Source organism: Pinus tabuliformis, chromosome X (genome assembly GCF_031772625.1).
Source record: "Pinus tabuliformis cultivar Carrire ecotype Pingquan chromosome X, CPIR1, whole genome shotgun sequence".
Taxonomy (NCBI): domain Eukaryota; kingdom Viridiplantae; phylum Streptophyta; class Pinopsida; order Pinales; family Pinaceae; genus Pinus; species Pinus tabuliformis.
The window spans coordinates 25,159,110-25,177,605 of record NC_142308.1 but is presented as its reverse complement, the minus strand read 5'-3'; the positions used below and the strand labels follow the sequence as shown (position 1 = coordinate 25,177,605).

Here is an 18,496-nt window from a genome sequence, read left to right as displayed (position 1 = left end):
TAATTATTAAATATTTTTAAATTTAAAAAAAAAAATACTATAAAAATAAATAAATATTTATAATTAAATATATTGTTATAATAAAAAATATTATATTATTATATTAAACCTAATTTATTATTTTATTGTATTAAGAGTAATGAGACATATTCACAATTAACTATTTAATATAATCTAATGTTAAATGTTTAAATTTTTAAAATAATTAAAATTCATAATAAATAAATTTTTAAATTTTTTAAATAATTAAAATTCATAATAAATAAATAGATAGATATAACTAAATCCGTTATATTTAATAAATTAAACGTTGAGAATTCAGACACTGAAAATGGATTTTCATTTTAGCATTTATATGACTACGAGAGATTTCGAGTACTTTTTTTTTTTCAGTAAGAAAAAATCAGCATGTTATATATTGAGAGAAATATATGGATCATGGATACAATTGAAGACCGCAGTCTTGGTATAATGGTCTGAATATAAGGCATCTTGACCTCGGTCAGAATAGACGAGGGAAGAAAATACATATATAAATGGATCCGGATGAGCGCATATGATTGCGTAGAATAGACAGCAGCATGTGGAACATAAAGAGAGCATATGTGCGCATGAGTTGACATGGAAATCATAAAAGAGAGCAGCTGTGCGCTTGTGAGTACTTACGCACAGTGAATAACCTGCAAGTTGGTCAGATATTTTACTCATAAAATATGTCTGGGAGCGCATACGGTTCAAAGTAAGTTCTACGTTTCGGGAAAACACATTAGAGAAATAAATTCCAGTTGCAGGAGTTAAATCTACTAGTTAAAAAAAACTTCAGAAAATAAATTTATCAGAAGTTTTTGAAAATTTGGGTTATAGCTATTAAATTTAATTTCAGGTAAGGGTGAAAGTTTTTTTTGATAATATTAAATCTATTTCCAAAAAAAATATGATTAAAAACACTCTTAACATTCTGATTTTTAAATTTTTTTTACCAAATTCCAACAAAACAATTACCATCTAACAAATTTGGACCTCTGTAAACAACTCTCTATATCCCTAACTAAATTCTATTTTTTATTTGTGATGGCAAAAATCTTAAGTACAATTCATGTTTAGTAGGCAGCCACGCTCACCCTAGTTTGGAGGTCCATACCCAGGTAGGGCAGATATTTGGAATTAAAATGTATAAATTTGTTTTTTAAGAAGCAAAAGTCAGGATGGAGAAATTCTTTGTACATTTTAAGTTTGATTTTAGTAATTAAAATGTATAAATTTGTTTTTAGAAAAGCAAGGTATTATAAGGAGGTGATCAATTTTAATCTTGAAAATCAGAATTATCTCTGTTTTGATTAGTGCTAATGATAAGAAGAAAATGAACATTGTCAATATAAGAATTAACTATCATGATCTTTGAATTGACATCATCTTTAAATTGAAATAAGGTATTGGTCAATTCCCAAAACAACTTGTAGTCTGTCACCATAATTAGAATCCCAGTTCTTACATCCGTTCTAATTTTCAATTTTCAAAATCTTTGTCACTACCAACCTTCTTGATTTATTAAGCCAGCAAAACTATGATAATTTTAGTTAACATTAATCATCCTCTTCTAACAAAATCTCATTATACCTCGCCTAAAATCAACAAAAATTAACAAAATGGTTACTTCATTAATACCCTAATTCTTGAATTCAAACCTGGAAATTTTCAAGCTTAGCCAACAGTGATTGGCCCAAAATCAATGTAATGGCTACTTTATGACTACACGAATTCTTGAATTCAAACCTGTAAATTTTCAGGTTTTAGCAAACAGTTTTTACACAAATAAAAATAGACATAATTGAGAAGATAAAAAGTTTTGTTTGCTGTCATGTCCAGCGTTCTGCACAAAGGTGGCATTTGAAGAATTCAAACATTGCCATTATTAATCAAGTAATCCAGAAACACAAGGCCGTTATATCAATTAATGATATAATTTCCAGCACAATGCCATCTAGGAAAGAGAAACCTGATATTTGCATAGACGAGTTCAAAGTCGCTATTTCAAGGTATTCAAATACAATACCAGCCAATAGCAGTTCCCCATGATTTAAGCCTGCAATGTAAACACCAAAGTTTGCTCATATGCTTTTGACAAATTCAAGTCTCTTCTCTTCAGAATTTGTCGTTGTAGCATGTTAAAACCAAGTTTCTTTCATTCTCCAGCAAAACAAAAAAGACTGACAATTTGAAAGGTTTTCCTGGAATTTTAAGAACTTGGCTAGACATCACAGCGCTTTGCTATGCTCAATCAGGTTGGATAGATATAACCATGTCTTCTAACAAATGTACATAGAACAAGAATCAGAAAACTACCTCTGTTCTGTTCTGTCTACAAATGAACTTCAAGAGAGTGAATAATTACGCCGGTGAAAACGATTTCTTTGAGGAACCTCCACATCTGAAGCTTCAGTCTGTTGACATGGATCGATGTCTTCTGCTGCATTATTTTGATCAGTTTGCGCTTTTCGGAAACCAAATAGCTGTAAAGATTTTAGTAATTTCTTAGCAAAATTTCCATGATTTTTCCTTTGAGAAAGCCAGTTTGTACCACCATTAAATGTATGTCCAAGCCTTCTGGTGCATCCAATATCAACTGGCTTATTATTGCTAACTACTCTGAAGCTCTCTGATTTTCCCCTGGAAAAAATATGCCTGGTTTTGCCAGATTCCTCTCTGCTTCTGTCAAGGTTTTCTTTCATTGCAACGAGTTCTTCCTCTAAATTTTTCAATCTGAAACTTGTAGCTTCATAGTCTGCCTTCAGATAAGCAGCTTGACGAAAAGCTGCATCTCTTTTCAGAATAAGTCCTAATGGCAACCCATCTTCGCCTTCAGTAACTCTGCATCGAATATCATCCGACAGAAAATGGGATGAAAGGGTTGATATGTCATTAAGACAAGATGGTGAATCGATGTTATCATTCTTTGCAGTTTGACTACTTTCAGAATTGGACCTAATAGATTGGTGTGTTTGCAATTGCTGCACGAACATGGCTTGCACTATCAATCGGAGGGGCATCAACTCACTCTGAACAGCATGAACGCAGACTTCTTGTGACAGTTTTTGACAGTCTAAGACTTTGCAGACAGCAAGACGATCTTCCTCTGATAGTTCAGGATGTGCCTGCATCAACGCAGAAAAGATACATCAACTAAGGGATCTGAGAGTGGTGTCTACATAGTATATAGGTTTTCAACGATTGTATAATTCAAGCAAAAATAAAGCTTGGTGCGATGTGAACACAGTAAACAGCAATGCAAAAATACTCGCATACAAGAGAGCAAACAAAGGAGAAAGTAGAGATTGCCAACTGTACACTATACTCTGTTACTAATTTTAGTGAAGTATAAAATTGGTGGACAGTGACCATCTTTGACTTGACGAAGTCTTATACAGCTACAATTATACAATAATTATTTAGGTGAGTGGTCATCTTTGACCAAGTTATCTAGGAAATATTTACAATGAGGTAGGAGAACTACAAAACATAAGGTTCGGATTATATAATAAATATGGACTTAAGTCCACTAGGGATTGGGGACGGTCTCATCAATCCCTCCTAGGTGGGAGGAAATTGTCCCTAATATTTGCCAATAGTGCGTGCTTTCTAGCAAAGGATCTCGTAGTCTGGAGGACTCGTTCATTGACTTGATTGACCCATCTGGTTACATCCGCTAAAAGAGGAGGGCATGCAACAGATTGTTCCTAAATTCCAGGTTCTTCAATCACCTATTGCAAGTAAACAAGGGCAGCCTTGGCCTTTTTGCCCAGCAAGATGTTATATTTATCATCATACAATGATAGAAGCATTGTTTCTTCTTCCCTTGGCCGGTCAATTTAGTTGTCTCTTTGTTGGAACGAAAAGTGGCTGAAAGAAAAGTGGAACAAAGTCCCTTTTGTCTGAAAGGGTTGCAAGGATTGCATAGCAGGCTGATAAGCCTGAAAGAAACTTAGCTTTGATCTGGGAAGCACGTTGAACAGCATCATTCAATGAAGAAATTGGGAAGAATTCTCACTCGATTTTTAAGTGGGGAAGCAAACTAGAGAGACACTTAATTCAAAGAGTACATTTGTTGAAAACCTCAACAAACTAGTGGACAATCTGTCTACTAATTGACTGTTGCAACCACTTTGCTAGCATTGCTACCTTGTACCCTAATGTGTAGAACCAATTGCAGAAGGCAACCTTGAAGTCATCCCAACAGTAGATCAGAAGTTGGTTTGTTGCAAGGTGGTAGGTGGGGTGTCTCCCATAAGGTGAGGACCTGGTCGCCCATCTGTATCTCATCTATCAAAAGTTTATGAGTTCCTATCAAATTTCAGTGGGTCTTGAAGTAGGCCTCCAAACTACAGAGCCAAGAATAAGTTTGTCACCATTTAAGGCTATTGTTGCAAGACGGTGACCAACAGTTGGAACACGACCATCATGTCCTGCATCACCTTGGCCTTAAACTCTTGTCACTATTGTCACTAGAGAGAAAGTTGTTCATTTCGTTGTTTCCACTGGATGGCGAGTTTCTCATTCTCTTGATGTTGTTGTAGATGAGATACGATTATATGATTTTATTCAATATCCAACAAATGACCACAAACATAAGTCAATGGGACTAAAAGAGTATTACCAATACATAGTGGAACTACATGAGAAAACAGAGATAAGAAAAGATCCAAGAATGAAGCTAAAAGACTAGATCAAAGAAAGAAAGACAGAGAGACATAAAATGAGTACATACACAAAATCTCATCAAGAAAATGTCAAGTGGTGTTGGAACTAAAAATTGAGGCCAAAAGAGAGGGGAGAGGAGGAGTCTCCTCATCCGAGTCCTCAAACATCATGTCATCAATCACCATGATGGGTCTCATCCACTATCACAGAAGGTTGTTTGGAGAGTACCCACGATTAAGGAGGCCTATATATGCTAACATTTGAAGGATCCTAGGGGAAGCCCTAGATCGAGGAGGCCCATCACTCCTAACAATCAATGCCAAGGGAAAGAATCTGTAAATAGATGACTAGTTGCTCCACACATCCTAAAGAATGGTACTCTGTGCAACGGGAGTCCCTCTCTAGCTAAGGACCTCCCATTTGCTGGTCTGGTGAAGTCTATTTTGAGATCTAGGATGAGAGATCCTAAAAAGCCACATGAAGTAGTTAGCAATAGATCCAAGGTCTCACAAATATGATATATCCAAAGGAGTTTAAACCTTATTTTTTCACTCACCACTGCAAGCTAGCCAGACAATAGGTAAGAAAGAAGCGATCCTCCTAGAAGGCTTTATTTAAGGAGGACCACCCAAGAATCACAATCCATCCCGGAGAATCTCTCTCAAAAAAATAGAAAAAACATCTCTGATCTAGATAACTAAAAATTGTAGGGAGGGAGATCACTTGAGTCTCGATAAAGGCAGTAAATTCTTCTTGATTTCATAATAAATGGGGCATCTAAAGATAAAGTTATCCTCCAACTCAATCTCCTATAGGTAACAACCCTAAAATTCCTATACAAGCAAGGTAGGTGGTGATCATTCTTGACCCAAAGCTAATGACAGTCCACTCAGATCCAACCAAAGGGAACCTTGAGGGCGTGCATCCAATATTTGCACATATACTTAAGTATGACAATCTGTTCACTGTGTTATTCTTGCTAGAGCAAGTTGTTAATTTTCATTGTCACCAAAAACCAAGCATCTCCATAAATAGTTGTCACTGATGTTGCTCTTGAATTCGTTCTACCAAGAAGTTAAGAAAGAGTAGGTAGGATGAGATGAGTTAATTTTGTTAATATGTAACGAAAAACCATAAAATTAGTTCAAAGGGAATAAAATAGTGCATCAAGTGTCAATACAAAGTGGGAGTGCAAAAGCATCTCCTGGAACAATCCTATAAGAAGAAAATTAATGAAGCCTAAGATCCAAGGATTGGCTAGAGTCTAGCCTCAACTTATCTACCTAAAGAAAGCTAAAAGAAAACTAGCAAGTTAAAAGAGAAATTAGAAAATAGGTGTTGGTACAATAAAAGTGCAATAAATTGAAAGGCTCTGGGAAGATGCTAAGGTTGATCGGAGTTGGCAACCAATGGAGGGTGAGGGCACTGCAAGGCTTGGGAGCCATTGGAGTCTCTGCAAGAGATACAAGGAGCAATGGGGCAATAAAAAGGAAAAATCTATGCATATTTGAAACTGAGAAATAGAAAAATGTAAATAGCATTCAAAGTAAGGACTCAAGCACAAAAACCAAGTGTTAGACATATTGTAATCAATGATATCATAGGTATATTTAGTGATACAAAGTGTTTTCTAGAAACTCATGGAATAGGGGTGTCGGGACTCGTGGAAAGCTCAAAATAAGGCAAATACTCCAGGCATTGAAACTTGCAAACATACATAAACTGCAACTGTAGGAAAATTGCACTGTTTTGCAAGGTGGAAAAACTAAAATTTTGGGTGAAAAGTCTGGGAAATAATGGATTGCCTATGTGCCAGTGGCTTGGAATTAGGAAAGGGGGCTGTTGGCACACATGCAATTCTAACTTAAACCATTTGGAGTTGAAAGCTCAAGGAGAATTCTAGGTAGGAAGAATCCCAAGGAGGGTGGAGTTGGAAAACTCTAAAAAACCCTAATTTATGATCTAAATACTAATCGATATTAACACAGTAACAACAACGTGAAAATACACATACAAGAGAGCTGAAAGCTCAAAGAGAATTCTAGGTAGGAAGAATCAAAGGGAGGCTAGAACTGGAAAGCTCTAAAAAAGCCATGGCTTACAATCTAGATACTAATTGATATGAACACAGTAACAACAATGTGAAAATACTCACATACAAGAGAGCAAGTATGCAAGCATAAGAGGAGATTGTTAAACTATATACATTTGTGCTTTTGTATTAAGTATTTATACGAGTACAGAATTGGTGGAGACTCAAGAGTGACCATGTTGATCAAAGTCACCTATGAAATCTTTACAATGAGGTAGGTAAACTACAAAAAAATTACAGAGAGAATGAAATACAAATACAATACATATAGAGACTTAAGCCATAGTAGGAACTTGGGATTAAGTCTCGCCAATGTTAGTTGTGGTCAAAAGGTAAATCAAATGAGCTTTATTCACATGGATCTATGTTCAATCCCCTTGAGAACATATTGTGGTGTTAATACATCCAATTGTTAGGCTATTTTGTGATATCCCTAGTTATCTAAGAATAGACAATTTGTCCTCAAAGGGCCATTTACCAACACCCCTTGAAACAGAAGAAACATTATTTTAACATAATAACAAACAAAGATGTAGAGGCGTAGCTAAGTGTTGGGTATGTGTTTTATTTTTTACACAACTAGCTTCACACATTGTATATATGCGTTCAAGGAATCACTAGGCTCCCCTTGTCTAGGGATTCGAGGATCCAGGAAAAACAAAAACCAAAAGGAAAAAAATGAGTGGTTTTTTGGTCCAATTTTGGCAATTTTTGGCACACAATTTTTCATCTCATGGTTTTCTCATTTCCGTTAAGTAATTATTGTTGTCATCTAACCCGGATAAACAAATTAGGGTTTTGGATGCCATGGGATCCTCTATACTGTATTGTAAATAGTGAATTTAATACAATGAGAATTAAATGTGTGGTTCTAAACATTTGGCAGTTTTCCTATTAAAGGTTTCCAAGGTAAATCTATCAGTACTGTGGGTGAATGCTATTGTTTACTTTTCTGTTTTATTAAGGATTTGTATGCATTGCTTACTATAAAAGGTTTAAAACTTACACTAAATGTGCCTGCACTATGGAGAGATTAATTCTCAAAGAAGAGTTATGAAAGTATAGCTCAAATCTATTGTGCATTGAATGGTTTCTGAATGTGGGTTTGTGGTGGCTTGAGAATAGAATAACACATGCAACTCTGTTAACAAATTTTCAGCATAGCTACAGCACCAGGGACAGAATCTGCAAAGAGCGACAGGAAAGGAGGCTTGAAAAGAAGTCAAAGCAGCAACATGGGGAGGAAAGGCTCAAGGTTGAACTATACCAAGTTTAATAACCACTAAGAGAGAGGCTACATAGCTGCTCACCCCAAACGGTCAAGATGAAAAGGTGGAGTGGAGATCAAGAGAAGAGATGAAGCATCAGCAAGTTGACCCAAGGATATAGGGAAGTCCCTTAGTTTTTATTCCAAGGGACCTTGCCAATACAAAAGAAAGGTTACATATTTTCCAGGCTACAAAAAGTTTGCAATAAGATAAGATAATTTTATTAATGTCTAACAAATGACCGCCCAAGTAGGTCATTGGGGCTAAAAGATACATCCAGTGTGAATACAATGTGAGAGTACTAAACAGCTCACAGATAATGCTATAAGCAAGAGAAACAAAGCAAAAAAGGTGCAGCAAAAATAAGTGTCTATCTAAGCAAATCACTAAGTCTAACTAAACGCTATATATAATAATGGATGATTATGGATGCTCTTGTAGGCATGGAAGAAGAATTCTCTAGGGACAAGAAGAAATTGTTAACGAGTTATAGGAAATTATTGTAGCAGAGCTCAATAGTTCAAAGAAAACTATGAGCTCATTGGAGGGTGATAACTCCACTACTGAAGCCCTGCCATTGACTATCAGGATTGAGGAGTAGATGTTTGGTATCTGCAAAATGATGTGCTGGACACGATGGAGAGTAAGAGATGGGAGGATTCAGGCCTTGTCAGAGCACACGCACCGGTCATCCAAAGGAGTGTTGAAGAGAGTTTATATTGATATTGACTGAATAGAATCACTCGCAGATAAGCTTAAGTATAAATAGAACCTCTTTTTATTCCAATGATATATTGCTCTGTCGGGCACCAGTCACCCAAAGGAATGTAGAAGACGATTATCTCGATATTGACTGCATAGAACCACTCACAGATAAGTTCCGTATAAATAAAACCTCATCTTGTTACAATGATTTATTGCTAGATCAGGCATTTTTGAGGACTGCCTAGAGCCTGTTGGGAGAAGGAAATCGAGCTCCTGTGGTGCCTATGGATCCTTGCTTCTGTCAACATATAAGGGAAACATCCTTCTGTAGTTTAGAAAGGGGGGCTGTTTAGATTTTTTGTTGATCAAGGCAAGTAGTAGGAGTACATGTCAAAAATTATGAAGTATCTACTGTACAGACTCAAATTTATATGCTAAAAGAAAATTCTATATTTCCCATAATTTAAATAAATAACTATTTGATAAAAAGAAAACATATTTAAAAAAAAAGACTAAAGGGAATTTTTGGGTGACAGTTCTTACTTTGAGATATGTGTGGATGGCTTTGTATAATAAATCATGACTAGAACGAGTAGAACAAGGCAAAATCCCAACAAGTTCTGCGAATTTGCCTGGATTTAATCTCGCATCCTTAGCAATCCGAGCAAGATATACATCCCAGAGGTTTGCCACAGTAAAAATTTTCTGAAAACTATATGAGTTGCTGCTTATATTCTTCAGCTCACAATCCTCAAGTTTGACAGATTGCTGATGCATGAAAGTGGAAACTATTCGCTTCATACTCTCTACCTCGGCATCAAAACCAGATCCATTGTATGTACTTGACATTGGCAACAAAAAGTAATCAATGGTTGCATTCTCCAATTGAGAGGCAATTCTAGCTTCCAATAGAGTTTTGTATTCGCTACTAAGGTTGCAGCCTACAGATTTGTGAAGCAAAGAAAACATAAAATCAAGAGGTATAGAAGATGTTTCCACAGGAAGCAGTCTAATAACACATCCCAATAACTTTTTTAGGCTTTCATTTTTCTCTTGTGTTCCATTTATATCATCTGCAATTTGCTGTCTTTTCTCGAAAATAATCCATTTGGTACCAAATTGAACTATTACTTCCCCAATAATCATTTCTTCCATTCCCTGATAGAAATAACAATCCTCTCAAAAAGTTCCGAAGGCAGTGCAAGAAGATCCTTTATCCACCATTCTCTGTTTGTTGTTTGCCTTAAACTGCCACTGATATCACTCCAAACATGGGAATGTGCAGACTTTACTTTTCTCTGTTTAGGATCAAGAACTTCCATGCAAGCCATATGGGCTAGAGATTCAACACATCTACTGACAATTTGAACCTCATATGCCAAGGGAAGCAAACCTAAGCATTTCTGAAGAACAACCAAGGTATCTTCCCAACTTTGCAGAACAACCTGAGTAAGATAAAGATCAGTTCTTTCACAAAGGTTTCCTCTGCCATACTCTTCAGTCATTTCTAAAAACTCTGCTGCACATCTCAAGGCTGCAACATTGAAGGGATCCATATATATGCTGACCCATAACAAAAGTTTGCCACAAACTCAAAGATTTCACTTTCTAATGTCAAAGTGATCTCCGATGTATCAGATAAGCTCCGTTTCAGGTAACCACTTTTTGATACCAGCGGATACTGCAGAGAAAAGCAATAACCAAAAGTAAAATGTGATTAAATTGGACAAAAAATTCTGAAACTAGTTGAATCAGAGCTCCATTTTGAAGAATAAATGGATAACTTATTATACCATAGATTATCATCAGATTCAATGATCAATAATAATTTCTCCACCTTATGGAGCTTGTAGCTGCGATTCTCCACATGAACAGTGATACTTGTAGGGAGACCTGTCGCTTCGCACCTGCATTAAAAAAAGACAACAAGAATATCGATTAGCAGAACATAATTCCAGTCACTGAGGCATAGTCAAACTGCTCAAGTCTTTATAGTAAGCCTGAGGCTATTTTTAGTATGATGAGAAGGGATATCTCTGTAAAACTTTATCAGGAAAATCAAGTTCGGCGTCATAAAACAGATAAAACAGTAAACAGTGCAAATCCTATAGAGAATGTAGTTAGCACGCTAGGTTATATGAAGGGAGTCATGGGACAGCAACAACTGAACCACGCCATGGATGTCAAAAGGACAACTGCTTCGCCGGAGTGGCACCACATTATCATGAGATCAAAAACGAATGGAAAAGACAATTTGGTGCACTCGTCACTTGTGTAACGAAAAGGGCCACAGGAATTAGTATTCAAGGAGCCTATCACTTTCAGCAAAAAATTAAGAATCCTGGATTTGTTCGTTATGGAGGAAATGACAAGATGTTTCCCCTGTCAAGCATCCCCACGGATCAGGAGTTGGAACACTGTCAAACTGTACAGTTAATGCCACTCCCAGCAATGATGGAAACTGAAGGGCATCATAAAAAATGAACCATTCTAGACAACGTGCAAATATTTTATGAGATACTTTGAATGCTCTGGCTGCGTTAGTGGAGAGGGGCTCATGGATTTAAGCCAGGTTGGTAGCTGTATGGGAAATCGTACTTATGGGCACTTTGAACAGATTTGATATAGATGTTTTCAGGGAAGGTGATTTGGAGAGTGCCCCTAGTAAATGGGACGGTTGAGAGCGACATTGCATCAGACCATTTCAAAATGATAGAAAATTTGTAAGCAGCCCATTCAAAGCTCCCAAACACGTGTGTCTAGCAAGCATTGATTCTGTCTAAGACCAGAGCTTCACCGGTTCAAAATAAGAAGAAATTGAACAGTAGGTTATGGTACACCGGTTACTAGAACCATCGTTTATGTATTATTGTATAGCTTGAGTGGGTCTAATGATAAGAACATATGTTTTCTGGTAAGAGGTTACAAACTTCCAGGGGTAAAGTATATATATATATCCATTTCAACAGTGAATTTGTTATAAGAGTCTTTAGTTCACACACCAAAAAGTTTCATTCACCAATTTAGTGTCTAGATGATCATTATTTCATCAGCTACCCAAAGCCAGAACAAAACTTGATCTTTCGAATTTCATTCACCAATTTAGTGTCTAGATGATCATTATTTCATCAGCTACCCAAAGCCAGAACAAAACTTGATCTTTCGAATTTCTTTTAACGTTAGTGCGGGTAATCCATCAACTCTGAGTAGTGATGTAAAGGTGCAATTAATTTAGATGGTGTATTGAATATGGATATAGAAAGAACTGTATTCTATAACTCAAGTGAGGGTGAGGCCAATCAATCAACTTGTCTGTGGGAGAGTTGAACATGTACATCGAACTGCATTCAAAAGCCTAAGTGAGGGGTTTGGGGTAATCCATCAACTCTTATGTGGGGGAGTTGTACAGCACTATATTTATAGACACTGGCACATACCCATCTAAACCGAGGAGTGAGATGTGCTCAAGAATAAATATGTCAATTCTACAAAGATGGCCCACTCATCGAGAAAAAGAGGTCCCAATATCTGCTGCGACCTCAAGCTTTGCAATATGCATATCAGACCATAGTTTAGACTCTAGATGTATCTGTGCTAGTGCATACAGATACACGCACAATCCTACTGGTTACTTGAATAATGCAGGAAGAAAAGAAAAGAAAAAAAACCCAGGGAAGGAATGGATCTAAAATGATTGCTTGACTAATGCAGAGATTAAAAATTCAAGAGGATAATGGATCTCAGCTGGTTACTTTAATAATGCAGAGATCTAAAAGAAAATTTGTAATAATAATCAAGAGCACGGCTCTCACATTGGGTATATATATATATATAGAAGACTATGCGGCTAAAACACCAAATCTCTGGTTACCAAAAGTGAAATACACCTAAAGTCATTGGCACTGATGGAGAAGCTGAAACTCACCATGCCCAGATGTTCTGTTGAAGAGCAGACCCAAGAGATGAGCCAGAGGACCCATCATGGCAAACGGTCTTCTGCGTGACCTTCTCACCATTGTAAGCCATATTCATAAACATAACCACATTCCCAAACTCTTCATTTGGAGATGATGAAGATGATGATAACAGAGAATTACTTCCCTCATAGACTTCATAGCTAACATCCTTACAATGCCTTTTGTCACCAGAAATCATTTCTGCAACTTCTAGGCATCCAGCAGCTATGATAATTTCAACAAAATCTCAGACTCCATGTATTCTGTGAATTGGGTTAAACTAACTTCACACCTGGGCAGCCAAGGACAAACTTGTAACTATTACTCTCTACTATTTGAGTTTCGTGATTCCAGTTCTCTGAAACATCGTTCAAAATAAGTACATTGCAGATGACTTGAATGCATTACCAACTGACACGCCAAGGAAAACCTGAATAGAGTTCAGGTCATTTGACTGTCACAGACGACTGCAGATCAAGATAAAAGTCCGGCATTGATTGCCCATGAATTACTGAAGTAGGTGCGGATAAATTCGCCGATAAATTCAATCCGATATGTGTGTTAGTTGCGCAGCTTGTACCTCAAAATCAATAGATTAAATTAATAGGTACAGCAAATTTACCTTTCTTTAAATTTGACAAAAACTGACAGTTTTCTAATAAAGTTCCATTTACAGTGTCTTGAATTTTTCTCAATTTTAAATAGATCCAAGTCACAAAGTTCCATTAAATTTCAAAATGACTCGGAATTTTAACCGAATTGTACCGCCGGTTTCCAGCAAACGGCTTCAATCAAAATGCATGCAGCTGAGGTCAATCAAAATGTAGTTAAAACGTGTATTATACGTCTGTAATCTCAATTAATGAGGGGATGGATTGGCTCGTATTGTCCCTGATCTCACGCTGTATTAATTGGGATTAGCAATCTGTCTTTCTCTTGACCATTAATTTTTTTAATTGTGTGAAGTGAAGATGGGTCACCTGCAACACGGAACATTCATTGGCGGTGCAAATGCACGTGACGCCCTCTTACAGGGCAGTGGAAGTTAATGAGATGACTACCCACGTGTAAGAATATCTCTGTGCGTTGGAGTTTTACAAAAGCCCTGAATTACTCGGCGGGAAATTTTCCAAACATAGGAAACGAATCAATCCACCGTGTCAATTTAGGTTTGTGTGTACGCACAGGGCTCAATGGAGATAGCGAATGTAAAGTGGAGTCGAACATTATTCGAGGGCTCACATCGCTCAATATAGATTTAGGACCAGCTGTATGTCCCAATTCCATTGGGAGCCTGGAACCAAGCATATTTGCAGAGCTTAAGGAAGGAACTTAGTTTCAAGAGAGGGATTTTCTATGTTGTTTATTGTAGGGGTGGATAAATAGCATTCAAACCTTCTTATTATGGGTAAATTTGTGATTAGATCTAGTTGAAACGAGGTGGGAAGGTAAAGTTCGAAAATTTTTACCAATGGAACTGTGTGGTTTTGGGGCTGGCCAATTTCAAAATACGCATAGGACTCGTTTAAATGAGGTAAGGGTGGTAGATAGTATACTTGGTTTGTTGTAAAATTTAATAAATAAAAGAAATATCAATGTGTTTTCTCTACACTTGATTAAGGTTTGAAATAATGTGGGTGTTAGATAGTAGACATGGTTTATTGTAAAATTTAATAAAAAAAAATTATTAATGTTTTTTTTTATACTTGATTAGGGTTTGTTGTTTTATTGGCCATGGGATTTTTTAAGCTTTTCTCTATTTGACCTTAAAATAGGAATAGAGTTTGTTTACAAATCCATTTTTATAAAATAAGATAAATTTGAGACATGAACATGTGTGGTTTAACAATGTCCTCTAACTTTGATCATGGTCAAGACCACTAAGTGAGTGTAAGCCCTTTGTCCTCTAGGGTTGATCATGGCCAAGATTATTGAATGCAAGTCCATTGGATGAGAATGCAACATTTAGGGGAATAATCACTAATTCCTCAAAAAGGAACAAGTGACATTTAGAAGGAAATAAATAAACTTTATATTCAATATTTTAAATGTGAATTTTGAAGATATATATAAGTTCATTTTAGCAAACACCATAAACATAATGACTTATACCTCGAAAATTACTTATGCATATGACGTATGACTGCTTCAAATATAGTCTTCCTACACTTCAAAGGACAACATCTAAAGTCTTTGAAACAAAAACAAAAAAAAAAATGACTTTTTAACTCTACAACTTCAACATTAATATAACAAAACAAAATAAATAGATAAAACCTGCATTGGGTTCATCCTTAATCTTCAATCAATACCTAGATCAATATAAATATCTTTATAAAGATGTGATTTGGGCCCCTCCTCTAAAAGCTTGCTTAGACAAGGTTCCCTCTTGCACCAATACAACTTCTTTGATCAACCTTTGAGTTGAACTCTCTCTATATATAATGTTTTTTTATCAAACTTGTTTTCTACACTTGGAACTTGGATCCATACTTAATTTAGCATTACATTCTCAAATGTATATTTAGTATTGACCCAATTTATTGATAGCTTGGAATCACCAAATACCTACAATTGTTTTAAGGCTTTTTCCATTATTGTTTTCATGAGAATTCACAAAGTATAAAATTCATTTCGGTTATTTGGTCCTTACTTAGTAACGTATTTCAATATCACGTAATGAGTTGACTAAAAGAAAATAATGGACCTTGCTTCACACATACCTATGTTGGAAATTTGAGCACAAAAGCAAGCCCAAATCAAAACAAATCCACAACCTTGGAAATTGTCCAAGAAGAGGAAGCCCTCAAACTAGGGGAAAACCTCATTCCCCCCACTATTGCCCTTTAAATCAAGGAAGAAACCTTTATAGGGAAGGAATCACCAAATAACTTGGTTGAAAAAGAAGCATCCTGACAATCATAGCCTTTGGAAGCCATTCCCAAAACAACAACGTGGGGTCACTCATAGGGGAATCCATGGACTACACACCTAGAGACCCTATAGAGCAAGACATGGTCCTAGAAGAAAATGACAAATAATAGAAAAAAAACTAGGAAAAGAAGAATGTGAAAGTAGGGTTCTCGTGTAAGGGGAGAATGACTCTAGCAGAGTTCATAGAGTAAGTGGTAGGGATCCTTTTATACCTTAAGCAACTTCTAGAAAAAATGTTGAATACCCATTTCCCCACTCCAAACTATAACACGCAAGGCAAACAATAAAAAAATAAAAGATGAGAGTAAGAGAGACATAGAAATAAACACGACATTAGATTCTTAATGCAAACTCAAAACATCCTACTCTAATTAAGAAGAGTGATTTGGTTCATATTCAAGACATCTCTTGGATTTGTATGTTTGATGTTTGTATTTTTTCATGCAATCAATTCATAAGGAAACCTTATTGTAGTTGTGGGAAAGAAAGGAACTTTGTTTGTAAGAAAATTCAATTGATCTATGAGCACTCACGCGTGGACAAGTTTTTGTTAACCTCTAAGATATAAGTTCTCTTGTCTACACAAATTTTCTTTTATATATACTAATACAAAAAAACTTGTTATTTAATTATATGTGTGTGTAAATACCATTGGATTAACTCAATTGGTTCAAATGAACAAATTTAGTTCACCAAGGGACCATGGGTTCAAGTCTAGTAGAGTCCCTATAGGTTAGGAGTACGTGTTGTGCTCCATTGGAATTTACCTTGAACGTCATTTAAGAAATGTGAAGAAGTGCCTGGAGTGTTTCCCCAAGAACATCTTCCACGAGGCTACACACACATAGTTGTAATTTGTCCAACTTATAAAATTAAGGTAATGTTAAGTATATCCATCTTTTTTTGATGTGTGGTAGGGAAGTAAGCTACATGATTGTAAGCAATGGTATGGAGGACTAGGACCATTGGTTCTTGAGGAAGTTTCTATGAGTCATATAACATGTTCAAACTGTTAATCTTCCTAAAACAAACTATGGGTCGGTTAAGTAATATTGAAGCTTTAAATTGATCAAATATATATGATATTTCAAAACCACTCACGGGCTCAAAATTACTTGATTAATTAATGATAACAACAAAGATTACTTAGTTAGTCATTCATAACAACAATAATAGATAGTGTTTGAGGGAAACCATGTGTCCAATTAGTTGCATACACCTAAAATATGAGTGTCTTGGAATTATTCTTATGACATAAATATCTCTCTATAAAAAAATTAATTAATCCCACATTGGTTGAGAGATGTGGCCCACAACAACATTTAAGCTCCAATATACCATGATCCTTATGCCAATTGGGGTCGTCTCCTATAAACATAATTTCTAATTAATTGCAACGTGAATTGGTGACTCCTACTAACATAATGATTGATTGGTTGTAGTGTGAATATGGTTGTAAAAAAATGCCCCATACTAAGTTGAATATACCTAAAATCTCAATGTTTTGGAATTATTTTTACGATATAAATACCTCTTTATTACAAATATAGACACTTCTAAAAAAGTTAATCATCAAAACAACTTAATATGGATGATATGCAACACATTTCATATATTCAAAATAGCTTGAAAGTGTGGTCACAAAGTTGCTATTAATCACTTCGAAATATTGTTTGATTGGTTGTAGTGTGAATATGGTTGTAAAAAAAATGCCCCATACTAAGTTGAATATACCTAAAATCTCAATGTTTTGGAATTATTTTTACGATATAAATACCTCTTTATTACAAATATAGACACTTCTAAAAAAATTAATCATCAAAACAACTTAATATGGATGATATGCAACACATTTCATATATTCAAAATAGCTTGAAAGTGTGGTCACAAAGTTGCTATTAATCACTTCGAAATATTGTTTGGATCCATTGTATCACTTCAAAAACACTATAAGGGATTTCAAATGCATCAATGAAAGATGTTTTTGAATTAAGAATCAAATTTCAAAACATCATGAATTAATGCTTTGAGAATTTATGGTAGGAGTGGTTATTAGAATTGTTTGGAAAATCCATAATATCATCTTTTTCAATTAATATTTTGAATCCAAAAATCAAATCCAATTTTCAAAAGGTTGAATAAAAAGGATGATATTATTGGATTTTCCAAATAATTATAATGGAAATTCATTAATCTTTTTAGAAATTAATGGGTCAGTTTATAATGCAATGAGAGATATTAAGATTTGAAGGGATGCATATCTACTCTATGCTAATTCTTTGAGGCCAATTTTGTTTCCATGCTAAAGTTTTTTCCTCTGTTAAGTTATCACAAAGAAAATTTTCATTATTTGATCATGCATCTCCCTGTTTCTATATACTTTTCTCATTACATGCATGCTGAAATTTACATGTCACACTTTCTTGTCCCTTATTACAAAATCTTATTTTCAAACCCTTTTAAAAAGGAAAAGAAAAATAAAATTTCAAACCCTTATTCACAAGGGTCAAACTCTTAATAAAAAACTGGATGGTTCTTTTCTTCATCCCTCAATTTCTTCTAGTCTTCTCAAACCATGGATTCTCTTTACTATTATTTAAGCTAAAAATGTTTTTCTTTTGTTGCCTTCTCTACTACAAGGTTCATGGGTGATTTCACTTTCTTTTTCAAGAGGCATTGGAAATTTCCAATTTCACAATGTATGCTAACCAACATTGCTTGGATTTTTACATGCAACAACACCTCAAGCTCCTATCCTATACTATCTAGCCACCCCCTAGGTCAATATTGTGGAAAAGGACTACATCCAGCTTCTTCCTAGTGCTCCAATCTATTGAGGTACCAAG

The 18,496-nt window shown here is 35.5% G+C and overlaps 1 pseudogene across 1 annotated transcript; it reads right to left on the bottom strand.

Annotated features, from left to right (window-relative positions):
- Positions 1 to 2,188: 2,188 nt before the first annotated feature.
- Positions 2,189 to 13,630, bottom strand: LOC149138139 (BTB/POZ domain-containing protein At5g48130-like; annotated as a pseudogene). Its single transcript, XR_016264843.1, has 4 exons — positions 12,686 to 13,630; positions 10,598 to 10,667; positions 9,304 to 10,441; positions 2,189 to 3,152 (listed from the first exon to the last, which is right to left on the bottom strand). The product of XR_016264843.1 is annotated as a BTB/POZ domain-containing protein At5g48130-like (transcript).
- Positions 13,631 to 18,496: the final 4,866 nt, after the last annotated feature.